The following is a 17,438-nucleotide window of genomic DNA, read 5'->3' on the forward strand; positions in this document are numbered from 1 at the left end:
TTGGAAAGGGAAAAGTTAAGATTAAGTTAAAATATGGGAATCATTGGCTACTACATGAGGTAAGCCATGTTCCAAGGCTGAGTAGGAATTTAATTTCAGTAGGACAACTTGGTGATGAGGGTTGTGTAGTTACTTTTAATGATAAAAATTGGAATGTTTCAAAAGGTTCCCTTGTAGTAGAAAAAGGTGTGAAAATAGGCACCTTATATCTTTGTATAGGTCATATTGTTCCTTCTTCTTTGATTGTTCCAAAGAAAAAAGAATGTTTAGGAACAATTGCTGCAGTTGAGCAGGGAGAACAAATAGCTGCTATAGATTCTAATACAACACTATGGCACTATAGAATTGGGCACATAAGTGAGAAAGGTATGAAAGTACTTCATTCAAAGCAAGTTTTACCAGGTTTGAAATGTGTTAATATGGATTTCTGTGAAAGATGTGTGTATGGAAAACAAAAGAGAGTGAGTTTTGTGAAGACTAGGAAGGAAAATAAAAGTGAGAAATTAGAGCTTGTGCATATAGATGTATGGGGACTAGCTTAGGTATCTTACCTTGGTGGCTTTCATTATTATGTTTCATTTATTGATGATGCAACTAGAAAAGTATGGGTTTATTTCCTTAGATAGAAATCTAATGTATTTCAAACTTATAAGAAATGGAAATGCTTGGTTGAAAATGGGATTGGAAAGAAATTAAAATGTCTTAGATATGATAATAGTGGTGAGTATTATAGTCATGAATTTGAAGATTATTGCTCTGCTAATGGTATTCATAGATAGAAAACTATTCCAAGGACTCCACAGGAGAATAGAGTGGTTGAACGCATGAACATGACTAATGGAGCATGCAATAAGCACAAGGTTGCATGTAGGTTTTCCCTTAAATATTTAGGTGGAGGCTATTAATACTATTGTATATTTGATTAATAGAGGTCCCTCTACTTCTTTGGGTCATGGTATTCCAGAGGAAGCATGGAATAGTAAGAAGGTGAGTTATTCTTTTCTTAGGACCTTTGGTTGTGAAGCATTTACTCATATAGATTATGTAAATAGAACTAAGCTGGAAGCTAAATCAAAGAAATGTGTATTTGTTGGATATGACATTAATGAATTTGGTTATATACTTTAGGATTTTGAAAATCATAAAATTACAAGAAGTAGGGATGTCATATTCAAAGAGAAAGTGTTGTGCAAATATTTGTTGTAGCAACATGATAAGAAAAAAAATGATTATGTAGTGCTGGATGATACTCCAAAAGCTAATGTTCCAACAATTCCTCATGATCTGCAACAACCACAACAACAAATTCCATAGACCCCAGTGACTGTTAAATGGTCAATAAGGATGAGAAGACCTCCATAAAGATTTTCTCCTTCCTTGTATTCTATCTTACTTACTGATGTTGGTGAACTTGAATGTTATGATGAAGCTGTGCAGGTGGATACAAAGATTCAGTGGGCTCTTTGTTGAAAAATAAGACATGGGATTTATGCAAGTTACCTATAGGTAAAAGGCTTTACAGAATAAATGGGTTTATAGGTTGAAAGAAGAGGATGAGCTAAGAAAATATCTAAAGCTAGGTCAGTTGTAAAAGGATTTACATAGAAAAAAGGCATCAATTTTGATGAGATATTATCTCCTATTGTTAAAATGACTTCTATTTGCACTGTTTTAAGTGTTATGGCTACTGAACCTTTTTATTTGGATCAGCTTGATGTTAAAAGAACCTTCCTTCATGGTGATTTGGATGAAGAGTATATATGGCTCAACCACAAGAATTTGACGTCTAAGGTAAGGAGAACTTAGTGTGCAAATTGACAAAAGTTTATATGGCTTGAAGCAAGCACCTCGGCAATGGTATTTGAAATTTGATAGTTTAATGAATGAGCATGGATATATTAGGTGTCATTCAAATCATTATGTTTATTTTAAGAGGTTGGATGATGAAAAATACATTATTTTATGTTTATATGTTGATGATATGCTTGTAGTTGGGTCTAACATGGATCATATTAAGGGGCTGAACTGCTAGTTAGCACATACATTTGCTATGAAGGATTTGGGGGTAGAAAAACAAATCCTTGGTATGAATATTTGTAGAGATAAGAAGAACAAGAAATTGATATTATCTCAGGCTAATTATATTGAGAAAGTTTTGCAACATTTCTCTGTGGAGAATGCTAAAGCTGTCAACATACCTTTACCTGGTCATTTGATGTTGACTAAGGAGATGTGTCCCAAGACATAAGAAGAGGAGGACAAGATGTCTAAGATACCTTGTGATTTAGCTATAGGAAGCTTGATGTATGCTATTGTATGTACTAGGCTAGATATTGCACATGCAGTGGGAGTTGTTAGCAGGTATATGAGTCATCTAGGGCTTGAGCATTGGAATGTAGTTAAATGGATTCTTAGATATTTGAGAGGAACATATGGTAACTATTTAAGGGGTTCTATTACTGACTTAGAGGGCTATCTTGACTTAGATTTGGCAGGGGATATCAATACTAGGTGGAGTACTGTAAGTTATGTATTTACTATTGGTGGGTCAGCTGTAAGCTAGGTTTCTAGGTTGTAGAAGGTTAATGCTTTATCCATTATAGAGGCAGAGTATGTTGCTACTATAGAGGTAGCTAAGGAGATGATATGGCTTCAAATCTTCTTGGAAGAATTGGGACAACCTCAAAAAGATAATTATTTGTTTACAAATAGTCAAAGTGCCATTCATCTTGCAAAGAATTTAGCTCTGCATTCAAAGACAAAACACATATAGTTGCAGTACCATTTCATTCGGCCATTTTTTGATGATGGACAGTTAAAGCTAGAGAAGATACATACAAATGATAATTTAGTAGATATGTCTACCAGGGTTGTGACTAGGGAGAAGTTAAATTCCTCTTCAACTTCGGTTGGTCTTCTAGACTGAACATATTAAAAGAATAGTAGAGTTTAGGGTGGCTTGATGTTCTAGTGGGAGCTATAGGTTTTGTAGTGCTATGACCAATCTCCAAGTGGGAGGTTATTATTGTGGAGTCTAATTAGTCTCCAAGTGGGAGATTTTTGTGATGTGGAGCCTAATAAGACTCAAAGGTTTATTTGGCATGATCTCCCTCTAGATTATTTCTATGGGGGTTTGGGGGCAGCACCCCCAAGACAGGGTCAAGGGGTAGTGCCCTAGGTGTGCTCCCTATCATAGTACATGGTGGGGTCAAGGGGCAACACCCCCGTGAGGGTTTTTGGGGGTAGTACCCCTAAAGCCAAAAATGCCCTTATATTGTAAAAGGTATTGGCTACTATTTTTGTATTATTCTAGCTGTAATTTTGTAAGTAGAAAAATCTTGTATAAAAAGGCTTAGGATTAGGGATTTCATTATGAATGGTGATATTGTAGCTTCTTGTAGTGGTATTGAGCTGTAAGGGATTATAGATTATTATAAGGTTGTAATCACTAGATAGTAATAATATTGGACTTGTTATTGGTGGATGTAGCCTAGGGATTGGTTGAACCACATTAAATCTTGGTGTCTTGTGTTCTCTTTTATGCGATCTACTCTTTTCTAGTATCGGTTATATTTGCATGTAACTATTATTTTTGTCTCAGCTTAATCCTAACAATAACATCCACCTCAAGTCTAGGTCAAGATGAATTTTAATGGGGTGGTGAAGGAGAACCTAGGTGTTGTTGCCTATGCAACGATTATCAGAAATGAAAGGGGCAATCTAATTAAATCATTTCTATCCCTCTTGAGATCCATATGAACCATGTGGCTGACACAATGGGGTTACTCCAAGGTTTAAGACTAGCTAATAAATGCGGTAGTAGATACTTATGGATGGAGGGAGATTCCTAGAATATTCTCAATTATATATCAAATAAGGCTATTCCTTCTTGGAATATAGACAATATCAAAAGAGACAAAAAATATCATTAATAAGCTTGAAAAGGACTATATTAGCCACTTGTATAGAGAAACCAATAGGGTCGCTGATGTGTTAAAAAATGTGACAGTTGTTAATGCCTCTTCCATTCATTAGAATGATGACATAGAAGGGTTGAAAAATCTAAATGTGCTCATTAGTCATGAAAAGACACCTATTTAAGTTATTGATATTAAAAATCTTTCTACTTATGAAAGATAGTATAAGGGATATGAATTTTAATTATTGTGGTACTTTTGCAAAGCATAAGAGATACTGCCACACTTTGTGGGTATTTTATTTGCAACTAGTTTACCTTGGCTCTCTCCTCTGTGATGCATTTTTTATGTTATCCTACAAAGTGTTATTTTTAGTGTTAAAATCATGGGTGGTGCTTTGAAGAGTGATGAACTGAGAAATTGTTATAAGTGGAGAAAGGAAACAAAGGTCTGGAAGAAGCTTGAACATGGAGGTATGGTGTTGTTTATGGAGAGGACGAATGAATCAAAGCCAAATATTATAGAGGAATTTATCCATAGATGGTAGGCAGGACTATGAAAATGATACTAAGATGTCTCAAGCCTAACATAGAAGTAATAGAGACAATTACTCACCTTAAAACTAAAGGTATGCATTTTTATCATAATAAAGAGATTTTTAAAGAAGCAATTAAAAGGTTTCCTTAAAAAGAGTATGGGGTTTCAATTAAATAAAAAGCGGGGTCAGGGGGTGGGATTTATGCAATTTCTTTGATTAAAACCCTATGGAATAAGGTACTTAAGGCTGTGATTTAGTATATAACCTTGGATAGACATTATGATAGAGCCCATAAGTATCATTATTCCCTTATAAATCACTTTAGGTATAATAAAAGAGTGTGTTTTCCCTTCTATTTTCTCTTTTCTTCGAGTCATAGTATTAAGTCTTATAGAGAGAAGCTGAATAAACCCATTCTGAATGAAGAGTTGATGGTTTTGATCTTTGAGTATATGTAGATAATGTGAAAGATTCCTTCTTGAGGGCTATAATGATAAAAAAGGAAAATATCTCTAAGAATTTTGGTAGCAGAAAAGTAAGGAAGAATATGTGATTGTCAAACTAGGTGAAGCTAAGATAGAGTTGATTAAAAAGAAGAAGCAAAATGTGAGTTATAAGGAGATGAAAACAAAGTGAAAAGGAGAGAGTGAGGAGGAAGGGAAGAGTTTGGAGATGGTGGATAAAGGGAAAAGTAATTATTCAAATGGTTTGGTGGAGAAAATGTATATGCCTTACAGTAATTGTCCATCTCCTATTTCGATTCTCTCTAAGGAGAACATAGGCCTTTCATAGAATGATAAAATTGGAGAGGAAAATGAGGAAAATGAAGAGGAGAATGTAGAGGAATGTGATAAATAATTTCTCCACCTTGATGATTTTGTCAAGATGATGGTTCATGATGAGAACATTTCTCCTAATGTCTTAGTCCAAAAAGAGATGATTGAAGATTTTGATAGTCATGAAAAAGAAAAAAAAAAGATTTTTCCTATGAAAAACACTGTTAATGTGGATGAGGTCAATGTTAAGCTATTGGAAGATGACATTAAGGATTTAAGTATCGAACCCCCCCTTGGAATTTTACAAACTTCAAAGGTCATTTCTCTGTATACTTTTTTGGAAATCTGATTGAAAAGATCATTGTGAGTGGAAGATTGAAGATCAAAGAGGGAGATTTTTGTTAAAAGAATGTTTTTAATCATTATTTTGACATTGATGTCAAACCTGATATTTGTAGGAATGGAAATTGCTTATAAGATCCAAGTACTATCACTTAGTTGATTGATGAAGAGAATTTGATCAACAAGATGTAACAAGAGCACCTAAGGGAAAGGTTGAGTTATGATGTTATAATGAAGTGCAAGGATTAGTTAAGACAATGGTTAAATAATGTATTGATAACATACTCAAAGATACAAAGTTTGGTCACACTTAGAAACATTGGAGGAAGAAGTTGTAACAAGGTTGATTGCAAAGCTTAAACTAAGTTCAATAGTGGGTGTCGAGCAAGCTAGTTGAAGCTGAACAAATTCTCAGCTGGAGCCAAGCAAAAGAAAATTCTAGTGTGTGCCGAGTGAAGTTCAAGTGCTGAGAAAAGTATTAGGTGTCAAGCATCAGAAAACCTTAGTTGGTGTTGAGTGAACTTTAGGTGCCAAGCATCAGTAAAAATGTAGTAGGTGCCGAGTAATACAATATATACTGAGCATCAATATTTTAGTAGTGTTGAGCTACTACATTATTTCAAATGACGAAGATTCACCAAATATAAGTCGAGAAAGTAGTTGCCTTGAATTTTGTGAACCAGGTGGAGGATAAGGATGATGAGCTAGTGGCACAGAATTCTATGTAAAACATTTTTGGGCTAATTCAAAGGATTATTCAAGAATTTTCTAGAGAAAACAAAAAATATGGGTTAGATACAATGAATCCTACCTAATCCATACAAATTGAAATTAAAGAATGGAAGAATCGAGTAGGAAAAGGAGTTCCAAGACTTCAATTTAAGGAGTCATAGACTAGGAAGCAAAGGTTGCTGATGTTGCTGATGCTAAAGAGCCAAATTGTGAAGTGGTTAGAAGGGTGTCAAGGAGAAGGCATCTAGGAGAAGGAAGAGCATAGAGGCTCTGCTTCTACAAGTGGTCAAGAAGAGATGGTTGCACTGGTACATTGAGCATGGAAACTCAAGAAGATTGAGCTTGAAAGGAGGGCAAGCTATCAAGAGCTACACAGACTGAAAGCCAGGCAATGGTATGAGCTAAGAAGTGATTTGAGATTTGCAAGTTAAGTTGTATGCTGTAATCAAGTCAAATATTTTCTAATACTCTATAGCAATTGTATTAGATATGGAAATCCTATGGACTTAGGTTGGTTTATTAGCCATTTGTAAATCCTTTAATAGGGTGGCATTCCAAGTGAATGTTCTAAAGTCCTCTAACAAGGCCCACTTCTAACAAGGTGGTTAAATCCTCTAACAAGGTCACATTTAACAGTGTGTTGTAAGCCTTTAACAGGGTAGGCCTTTCATAAGGCATCACTTCAGAAGAGTGAGAATTGAGTAGCATGTTACCAGATGTTTTTCCCAAATTGAGTTTCCATGTAAATCATTGTGTTATGTTTTGATATTTGATGTCTTATGCTTGCATGTTGATTTATAGTAACTTGCTAATTAGGAAAGTTAATGCTTGGATGAATGAATGGATGAATGGGCTCACAACACTTAGTGAAAAAGTTTGAATTGGACATGTTGGACCTTGAATAACTGATTCACCCCCCCTATTATTCTAAAGCATTTCTAACATACTTTCCATATGGAAAAATGGTCCTTCAACTCTACAAAATTCTTGAATATTAACTACACAGCCCTGAATACAAAGATGGAAGAAATTCAAAAACAATTTTAGGATGGTACTAAGAAAGAAAACTAGGGGAGCCTAATGAAAAAAATTATTTTATTATGAGTCTAATAGAGAGAATTGATGAATTGGAAAAGACCATTAATGATATGACCAAATGTTTCCAAGGGATAATGGATGCCATTGCTAATTCTTAAAACAAACTTGTGGATAATATGGATTATAATGCTAATAAAACTTTCATTCTTGATTTAGAGTACCATAAGTATGCAAAGGACTTCTTAAGGACTATGAAAAGACCCATTTGAAGCAAGTACAAGGAAATTGAAGACTAAGAGTATGGAGCTAAATAAGGAGGATATCAAAGTGGCAATTGAAACAATAAAATATATGGAGGTGGATTTGGTCATGGATCCAACATAATGTCTATTATGGAGGTTCTTTCTATTTTTTGTTTTTCTATTTTTTGGTCTATGTCCAGTGCTAGTTTCTTTTCTTGTTGTTGTTTAGGTGTTGGCTATTTTTAAGGCTGTTAGTATTTTGGGGGTATTGGTTTCTCACAACACTATTTCATGTTGGGACTTAAATGACTTTTATTTTGTATTCACTGTTGGGGTTTCAGGTCCCTTGTGAGAAAATTGTTTTAACCCTTAATTGAAAAACACTCAAAGAATCAAGCAAATTTTCAAGAGCCATTTCTTTTAGTTGACCTCCATAAGATTTGTTATTGTTGACACCCAAAAATTCCAAAATTGGTTTCATTTCTCTATTTCTAAATATTCTAATAAATAATTATGCTTTTCCTATCAAAGATTTATTCTCAAAATATTCTTGCTACATTTTTCTAAGGTGTAATTTGATTGTGCTGTCAAGTAGCATTTTTTAGACGAAACTTGATTAAAAAGAGAATCTTCAATCAATTACACCAAATCTTGCATTCCATAAAAAAAAAATTGATTTCTAGTACCAACATCTTCCCAAACTTCTCATGATTTTATTTTTATTCTCTAAGGACTTGGTGTTACTTTTGCTGTAATGGGTTCAAGCCCTTCTCCCTTAAACAAAACATCTTCCCAAACTTGAGTTGCATTTTCTTCAACACCAATAGGTACCTTATTATCATCAAAACCTTTTCAATTAATTTTTCTATGCTCGTTCATTTTGTCATTCCTCTTTCATTCATATTTTCTTCCCATTACACTTGAAGTATTCAAATAAACCTCTTTAACAATCCTCAATAAATATATCAATTTCCCACTACTTTGTCCCAAAATGATAATCTAGAAGTCAAATAAGCACTAGGAGCTAATTACTTGATTAATTTTAGAGTAAAATGAATAATTTGATAGCTATTTTATATGAGGCATAACACCCATGCAATCGACTACAAGGGCCAACACATACATGGGCTATAGAGTGCCACTCAGCCGAGTGAGACTCAGTCAAGCCCTTTGATATGGCATGCCATATGGTAGCCACATCACCAAAGTATGTATTTTAATACAAATTTCTACTTTAAGGCTGAATTTTCCTATTAAAAATAGATAAATTTGAAAAACCAGAAATGCCTTTTTGTAGATCTCAGATTGACAAGTTTGAGCATATAATGTTTTATAGAATTTGGATTAGAAAAATGGCATTTAATTTATTAAATAATGAAAGTAAGTATATTAAGTTTTTAGAAGAGGTAGATTAAAAAAGAAAAGAAAAATAATAAATCATATCCAAAAGATATAAGAATTATATGTTGCACTAGAGGAGGGGCTTCTCTTCAAGAATATATAGTTCTTTATTTTGGTATAGATTTGATAGGGGAACAAAGGTGAGAGATGAAATTTATCAATTTGGAAAAGTCAGACATTGAAAAGCTATTTATCACAATATATAGATTGAAAATGGATCTTTCTTTTTTCTTACACTAGCTGTACATGTCGTCTAATACATATTTTGAACTCAAACTAAAAAAAGTATTTTTACACACAATTTTTTGACAAGAAGGAACACCCTTGATTTTCAAAAAATTTCTTCAATAATTAAATCATTTTTGAAATTTTAAAAACATTTAAATTCTTATTCAATTTTAAAAAAAGAACTATAACCAAAACTTCATGCTAGTTTACACATTTTATCAATTTATATCATCTTGAAGTTCGTAACATAAATATCACTTTTATGTCCTTGAAGTTTAATAGTTTTAGTGCTAGTAACCTTTATTAGAAAGAGGGAATGCCGGTGGGGGGGGGGGGAGGGTGGTAAAACTGCGTTCCAGAAGCTATTGGTATTATTAATAATCTTTAAACTTGCACATATGATAAAAAAGAAAAGTAAACATAACCATAGTGCAATGCAACTCATAAGACCATTATTAGTTTACTAGGGAAACCTTGGCCAAGGGAAAACCTCGGTGGGGATGGTACCCACAAAATGATCCACTAATCAAAAGTATCTTATGAAAGATATTTGGCTTGTTAGGAGTATATTACATCTATATAGTATATTTTTCCTTATTATATGATTAGACCTTGTTAGGAGCCTCAACCCTATTAGAAGTTGGTATTAAAATAAAAAAGTATGCAAGAAGATCCCACTTCTCAAACACACAATAATATCTTTATAGTGCTATCAAAAGAGATAGATACAAACACCTTTTACACACTACAAATATCTTTAATTTCTGATCTGTCCTTTTTGGGGCCTTCTTCAAAATTGATTATAGAACTATACTGCACCATACTAGTATCAAATTTGTAGAAATATTGATAATAGAAAGTGCAAATTTAAGCATTATATCATTACAATATGATGCCACACTTTGCTAAACAAAATGTTCTTCCTTTATACCAAAATATTTCATCTTATTTGCCTTACTTCTTGATACTTTGCTAAATATTTTGAATTATCTTTTTCCATATGTGGATTAACATCTAGAATGTCATTCCAATATTGCCAAGTAATTTTTTTGGTGAACAAAAATAATTCCTTAATCAAAATGCCTTTACTTTGCCTTTAACCTTGTTCTGTCTTGTTAAATTGTAACCGATGAATCTACAATAACTCCATCTGTACATTTACAAACCTTTATCACTTTTATCTACATTTCATATACACTATATTTTCCCTTCCTATAAGTGCACACAATTTGATGTACTTCCAATGATCTATGCTAAACAAAATAGTGTTGATTGTACATTGTTTTGCTAAAATATGCTTAGATGATTTTATGAATAACTATAATTCAAACTTGTCCTTTCATTTTTTCTTCTCAAAATAAGCTATATGTTTCCATAAATGAAAAATATAAAATATCTCCATAGTCAAATTTATAATAATCTCTCCATTTGGAATTGATGGCAATAAATGAGAAAAAATGGCTAAGTGTCCAAAATTACAATATTCAAAAGTTGTGAAGTATTTCACATGGTCATCAAAATTTCAAAATTGTGGATCATTTTATTCATTTACCATCTTTTATGTTTTCTCCCAATGAGATTATAATTCTAACTTATATCTCCCTTTACATACTATCTTTTTACAAGTTTTCATACTAATGCTCTCTCCTCCTTTAACATCAATGACAAAGGTAATTGAAAAGATATATACATGTCAAAATTGTGGTTCTACCTTGTTGATTCCATTATGATGGATGGGTAGTGATAAGTTTCATGCAGTCATCAAAATGATTCTTTAGGATGCCACACTCTTTTCTCAAGAGTCTTTAATTGCTCTACCACATTGGTTAAGGCACATATCCATAAGTTGCAAATTCTGTTGTATTGATGTTAGAATAGGCAAATTTTGCATATGATTGTTTTGCCTCTAGACATGTATCCAACTACCTCTGAACAATGTCAATCTTCAAATTTAGGTTGTCTATTAATAGTGAGAATCTCTTTGAGATTCTATCCCTATTTAGTTCACAAGTCCTTAACTCATCATATATTTTGCTTATCCTTTGCTCAATTTTTCATTATTTTAGCCTTGGGATTCTTCAACTCATTCACCACGTTCTCCAATTTATTTTTATTTTTATTAATTTATTTGGAGAAGTTTTTAGTGAATTTATGTGCCAAAGAATATTTTCCATAGAAATCCTTTCCTTTGGATATACTACTTAATTCCTCAACACAAATGTCTAACATAGTTTGATCATTTATGATATTTCCACAGACTGAATTGAACAAGTTTGCATCATATACTATTTGTGCCTTCAAAGATGATGCATCCTCAAGAGTATAAAATGGTTATCAAAAGCTTCTATTACCTTCTCTACTCTTTTCTCCACATCTTGTTTAGTAATTTTTATATGTATGGTACTTTGGAGTTTATCAGTTTTCTTTTCTAAAGTGCCTTGTGCATTCTTGCTTAGTTTATTTGACTTTTTTGCAATTTTTCTCATGGAATATACAATAACTTGACATAGTTTCTCAAAATCTATGTCTTCTAACATATTCATGCTATTCAATAATAACTCAAATGGTGATTGAGAGGTGGTAGAACTAGGAAAACTAAATTCTTTGGTAGGTGTTACCAATTGCATTTGAGCCTCTCCACTAATTCCTTCTATTCTTTGTTCTCCTTGTTGTTGATCTGATGATTGCTCCATTTTCTTTGGTGTATCTTCAATATTTTCTTCTACATTCTTTCCTTCTTTCTTTTCTTGTCCTTTCTCTTTCCCTTGAGGTGTACAACTGGTATGTGTGCTCTCAATAGATGATGTTGATACTATCAAACTTTGTTGTGGCCAAGTGAGAAATTGTCCTTGATTTGATTAATCACTACATATAATTATTTTCTTAATTTCAATGTTTTTCCTTATCATATTTTTGATCTTTAGAACCAGAATAATCTACAATTTTGTCAATGACCAAATTGGCAAAATTTAAATCTTAATGATTTTAAAATGGATTTTTTGATGTACTTGAAAGGGTATTCACACTAGTGTTGATTGTTATTCTTGCTACCCTTATGACCATATTGTCATCTTTTTCTTATGATATATTAGGAGTACTATTAACCCCAGTTTCAATAATGGTAATGTCAGGTTGTTCTTCTTCTATTGCCTCCCATCTATCAATATTATTGCCAATATCTCTTTTTCATATCCATCAATTATTTCTTCTATTACTTCATAACCTATTGGCTCAACACATACAACTCTTGGTTCTACTACTGCCATGCATATTTTATTAGTTTTAATCATGAAACATATATCATCCTTGTATTTTTCTGTCGTAGATTATGGAATTCTTATCCTTTTCTTCATTTCTAATTGGAATGTTCTTATCATACTTATTATATTTTTGGTTATCTATTCCTTTAATGTTTTTCTATAACAATTTCTCACTAACTCCATAGTACATTTCTCAAATTTCCATTTAGATTAAGGCATGTTAGGAAATCTCTTCAAAACATGAAAGGATAAACAAGTGAGTAGTGATTGAAATATGAAAGTAGCATACTTGTTCTTCTCTATCCTTTCTAGGTTATTATTGAGCTGCCATTTTTCACAATGTTTTTGATAAGGTAAACAGGTTTTAAGGGGTCCTAAAACCCATAAGTTTAACAACAAGAAAGGCTGAAAATAAGCGAAAAAATGCCTAGCCAAAACATAAGCCTTACGGCTGAAAATAAGCCCAAAGGCCCAGCCCGAAACAACTGCCCACTAAAAAGGCCAGAGAACCAACCAGAAAAACAGAGACCAGACAAAAAGCCAAAGCCAGGAGAAACAAAAACCAAAGGACAGAGACCCAACCTAGCAGACTACTTCTCCATCTTGAGCATGGTCTGGGCAATCTTTATTATCCATAATTGCATTGGATTTGAGCCGTCCTTCCCAAGATTTTATCTTGGTCGATAAGCAACTTTGCCTCCGCCAGAAAATCTTTTTTGGCATACCAGGTCAGATTATTGGTGGCGTTAACCCCTTTATTAGCAAACCAATCAGCGACTGGGTTTGCCTCTCTGTAAACATGAGTGACGTGGACCTTATCGAACTTTGTGAGAGTGGCACAAGTCTCAGCAATTATGTTCGCAATCGTCCACGAGGGAGGGGAAATACCATTAATGGTATTAAAAATGTTTTTGGAGTCCCCCTCAAGCCAGAGTTTAGTAATCCCGGCTTCAAAAGCCAACTTGACCACCTTACTCGCAGCTCTTGCTTCAGCCAGATGAATAGTCTGGATTCCCAGCGGGGAAGCAAAGGCAGCTATTCCCTCCCCATAGCTATTTCTTATGATTCCACTGCAACCTAAGGGGCCTGGGTTACCCTTAGAAGCCCCATCAAAGTTGGCTTTTGACCAACCATCTGGGGGGAGAAGCCAGCTAGCATCCTGCCTTTTGAGGTTCCTGTCTTTTTCTTTAGCTATCTTTCTGTCCCCTTCTTCTTCTTCTTCCTCCTTCAGCACTTGGAGATTTTCCTTTATATTCTTCGAGACCTTCCTGCCAAGGATTATAGCCGGCTCCTCTCTGTCTCTAAATATTCTATTATTCCTTTCCTTCCAAATTCCCCAGCAAAAATGGGGTAAAATCCAATCCGAGTGATCCTGCCGACCAGCAATCTTACAAAGACCTTTCCACTGATGGAAAAAATCCATGAGATTATCCGGTTTGCACAGAGGGTTTCATTATCATGGGTGATGACATTCCACACCTCCCTGGCATAGTCACATAAGATGAAAATGTGATTTCCGGTCTCAGCCTGATTCTTACACAAGGGACATCTACTGGGCATAACATGTCCTCGCTTCATGAGATTGTCATGAGTAAGGATTTTGTTCTAAAGAGCCAGCCAGTAAAAAATGTTGATCTTTGGAGTGAGACCCGGAATCCAAGCCTCCGCCCAAGGGGCCTTCTCTTTTAAGCTCCAAAGGGAATTATAGCCTGAGGCAACAGAGTATCTTCCATTGGGATTATCCCTCCAGACCAGCTCATCCCCCAAATTGATAGGAATCATGGAATTGAGCATAAGCATTATAGGAGTCAAGTCCTCAGAGATGAGGGATAGGTCACTCCATTCCTGGCCATTCCAATAATCACAAACTTTGGACCCAATTTGATCAGTACAAGCTTGCATCCATCTCTCAAAAATAGGGTTATTGATAAGTGGATCTTGGGAAAGCCATCTATCTGACCAGAACTGGATGTCCTTCCCATTTCCCAATTTCCATGATATCCTGGCCTTAGCCAGGTCCCTGGCTTTCATGATCCCATTCCAAATGTTCGATCCTTTTGGGATATCTTCATTAAAAAGGGTGAAAAGAAGAGGGGGTCTTCTAAGGTACTTGTTTACCAGGGTGTCCCTCCATTCACCGGTGCTACTGAAGATCCGCCATATTTGTTTAGCTAGGAGAGCCTTATTGAGGTGGGTGATCTTTCTAATGCCCAGACCTCCGTACCTCTTAGGGAGGCAAACTCCCAAGCAACAAGAGGGTATCTTTTCTTCCCTTAATTACCATTCCAAAGGAAGTCTCTCTGAATTTTCTCCATTCTTTCAGCTATTTTCCCCGAAATTCCAAAGAGGCTCAGGGTGTAGATTGGCAGATTTTGAAGAGAAGATTTGACTAAGAGGCATTTCCCCGCTTGACTAAGAGAGACCCCTTTCCAACCAGCCATCTTCCTGTTGAATCTGTCCAAAATACCATTCCAAAAAGACTCCGGGGGTGAGGATCCCAAAGGGAGACCAAGATAGGTAGAGGGGAAAGAGCCTACCCCACAACCCAGAATCCTGGCAATTTTTCTTTGTCTAACCTCAGAGGTGTTGATGAAAAAGAATATGAATCCTTTCAAATTCCTCTCTTGAGAAGCTAATCAAGGATCAACTCCAAGGTTTTGGGTGATCTTGAGACCTATTGAAATTTTCTTAGTTAAAGATAAATGTGTATGTTCATGAGGAGGCCTTTGTTGGTTCGAACCAATTTTAGATAAGTCGTTTGATCTATTTTTGTTTGAAAAAAAAAGTATCCACAAAAGAGATATATTTTTAGTATTTTTTGTATTATGATAAATGCAATTTATCGATGCAACTATATGAATTCTTGTTTTAACCAAGTGTTAGCAAAGAAAATAAAAAAGATAAGGTAATGAGAGATTAGAGAAAATAACTTGAAAGGGAAATTCCTAATGGACATAAACCATAGTAACAACATGTTTACAAGTTAAATTGTCAAAAAGATTGGATAGGAAACCAATGAAAATAGGAACAACGCTTCGTCAATTCTATTGATGCAATTGTTGATGAGAATTTGATGTGAACCAAAAATATGTTTCACGTCTCATCAAATCACAAGGCCACATAAAGTGTCATCAAATAAAACAAGATTCCATGCAAGAACAAAGATGATCCTTTCCCCAATTTGCTATGTTAGTGGAATTCATTAACACAAGGCAAACACTAGAACTGAAAAGCCACACAATCATAACAACATAATAAAACTATTGGCTCCATTATTTTTTATGAACATGCATTCAAAAAAATAAGACACATTGACAAGAATAAATAAAATAGAATGGGAGTACCAATAGCATATATTATTGCATCAAAATAATAGCCAGAAGTACATATTACATCCATGTATTTATAAGAGATCATCTCCTACTTTTGTGTTGGGAGTGAGAGCTCTTAAAATGAAAAATCATGCCAAAACTAATTAAACAAATCTAATTATATACATACTAACTCTCTAAATGGTGTTAAGTAGGTCTCCACCCTTGTTTATATCAATTAATGGGTGCATAAGCCTTTACATGACACAAAATAATAAAAGAATGTGAAGATAAGAAAATGGAAGTTGCAAGATGATCTGGAAGTCTCTAGGATCTCTATAAATGAAAGCTTGACCTTCTCTAGGTGTTTCTGGGAGTTGAACTGCTATCAACATGTGTTTTTGGTGCATGGAAGGCTCTAAATTAGGAACTAACAATTAACTATCGATGCACTACTTCATCTTCAAAACTATTAGTGCAACTCTAAAAAAACTGCACCTATACACCTATGCACCTTCACACATGTGCACCTTCTAGAGACAATTCATTCACCAAATCTTCAAATTGTGCACCTACACACCTTCAGGGAATTTGCGCAAGGTGCTCAATTTACCAAAAAATAAAGTCCTCAATTTACCAAAAAAATGAAGTCCTCAATTTTGAAAACGATTTCTAGGTTTTTCTCAAATAAGGTCTAGGAGCACTCTAGTGTACTTATTTTTCCCTTTTTGATGATTTATACCCTCTTTATAGCTCAATATTGTCATATACTTGAACTCCTTCTAATTCTTCTATCTAATATCCAAAGGTGCCTATTTTAAAAATGCACATGCAATACCATGGTAATTGTTTTGTGTTATGGATGATGATGATTCCATGATGACCTATAGAAAAGATAAACATCTATATACTAGTGTTAGGGGTTAAAAAAATGAATCTAGCTAACCAAACTCCTAAACCCAAACTACCAAAATTCCACTTCTTAAGCCACCTTAGAAGATACCCTATTCTACCAAATGAGCTTCTATGAGCCAAAATAAAGGGGTCCCTATTTCTGAAGTTGAAAATGGGGCATGTGCTGTGGAACCACAAAAAATAGCCTCGACAAAAAAGAAATAAATAAAAAAGGTATTTCTTCATCAACAAGCATTCTTATAACATTGTCAAGTGACAACTAGATTTCAAATATTTCAAACAATTTTCAAGTTCTTTGGGAGTTGAAACCTCAGAATCTCAAATTTTCTAGCTCAGTGCATGTTTAGTGTATCAATTTCCTTTGACCTCTCAAGGTATAGTCTATCATGAGTATCTAGCAACTTGGAGAAATGTTTTAGCTTGAACAATCTATTCATTAGGAATCCTCATAAACTTGTTTGTCCATCACTATCTAACTAGATGAGAGAATATATTTTGAGGGCTCTTGGCAAGTTATCAATTCTTTCTATTTTGAGTCTTTGGTAATCTTATTTATCTTGCTTTGTGAAGCTTGCGTGTTTCAACTTGATTCTTCCTTGAAGTATTCTCATAGAATATGATAGCCATTTTGGAGTAAATATCTATATATATTTGACTACCTTTTTCAATCATCTAGAATCTTTAGATGTAACACCTTTGCGATTCTTGTTTTCTTTCTTTTCTATCCTAACCACACTT

This window comes from Cupressus sempervirens, chromosome 11 (genome assembly GCF_028749045.1).
Source record: "Cupressus sempervirens isolate cs-2001-9-10 chromosome 11, ASM2874904v1, whole genome shotgun sequence".
In the NCBI taxonomy this organism is placed as follows: Eukaryota; Viridiplantae; Streptophyta; class Pinopsida; order Cupressales; family Cupressaceae; genus Cupressus; species Cupressus sempervirens.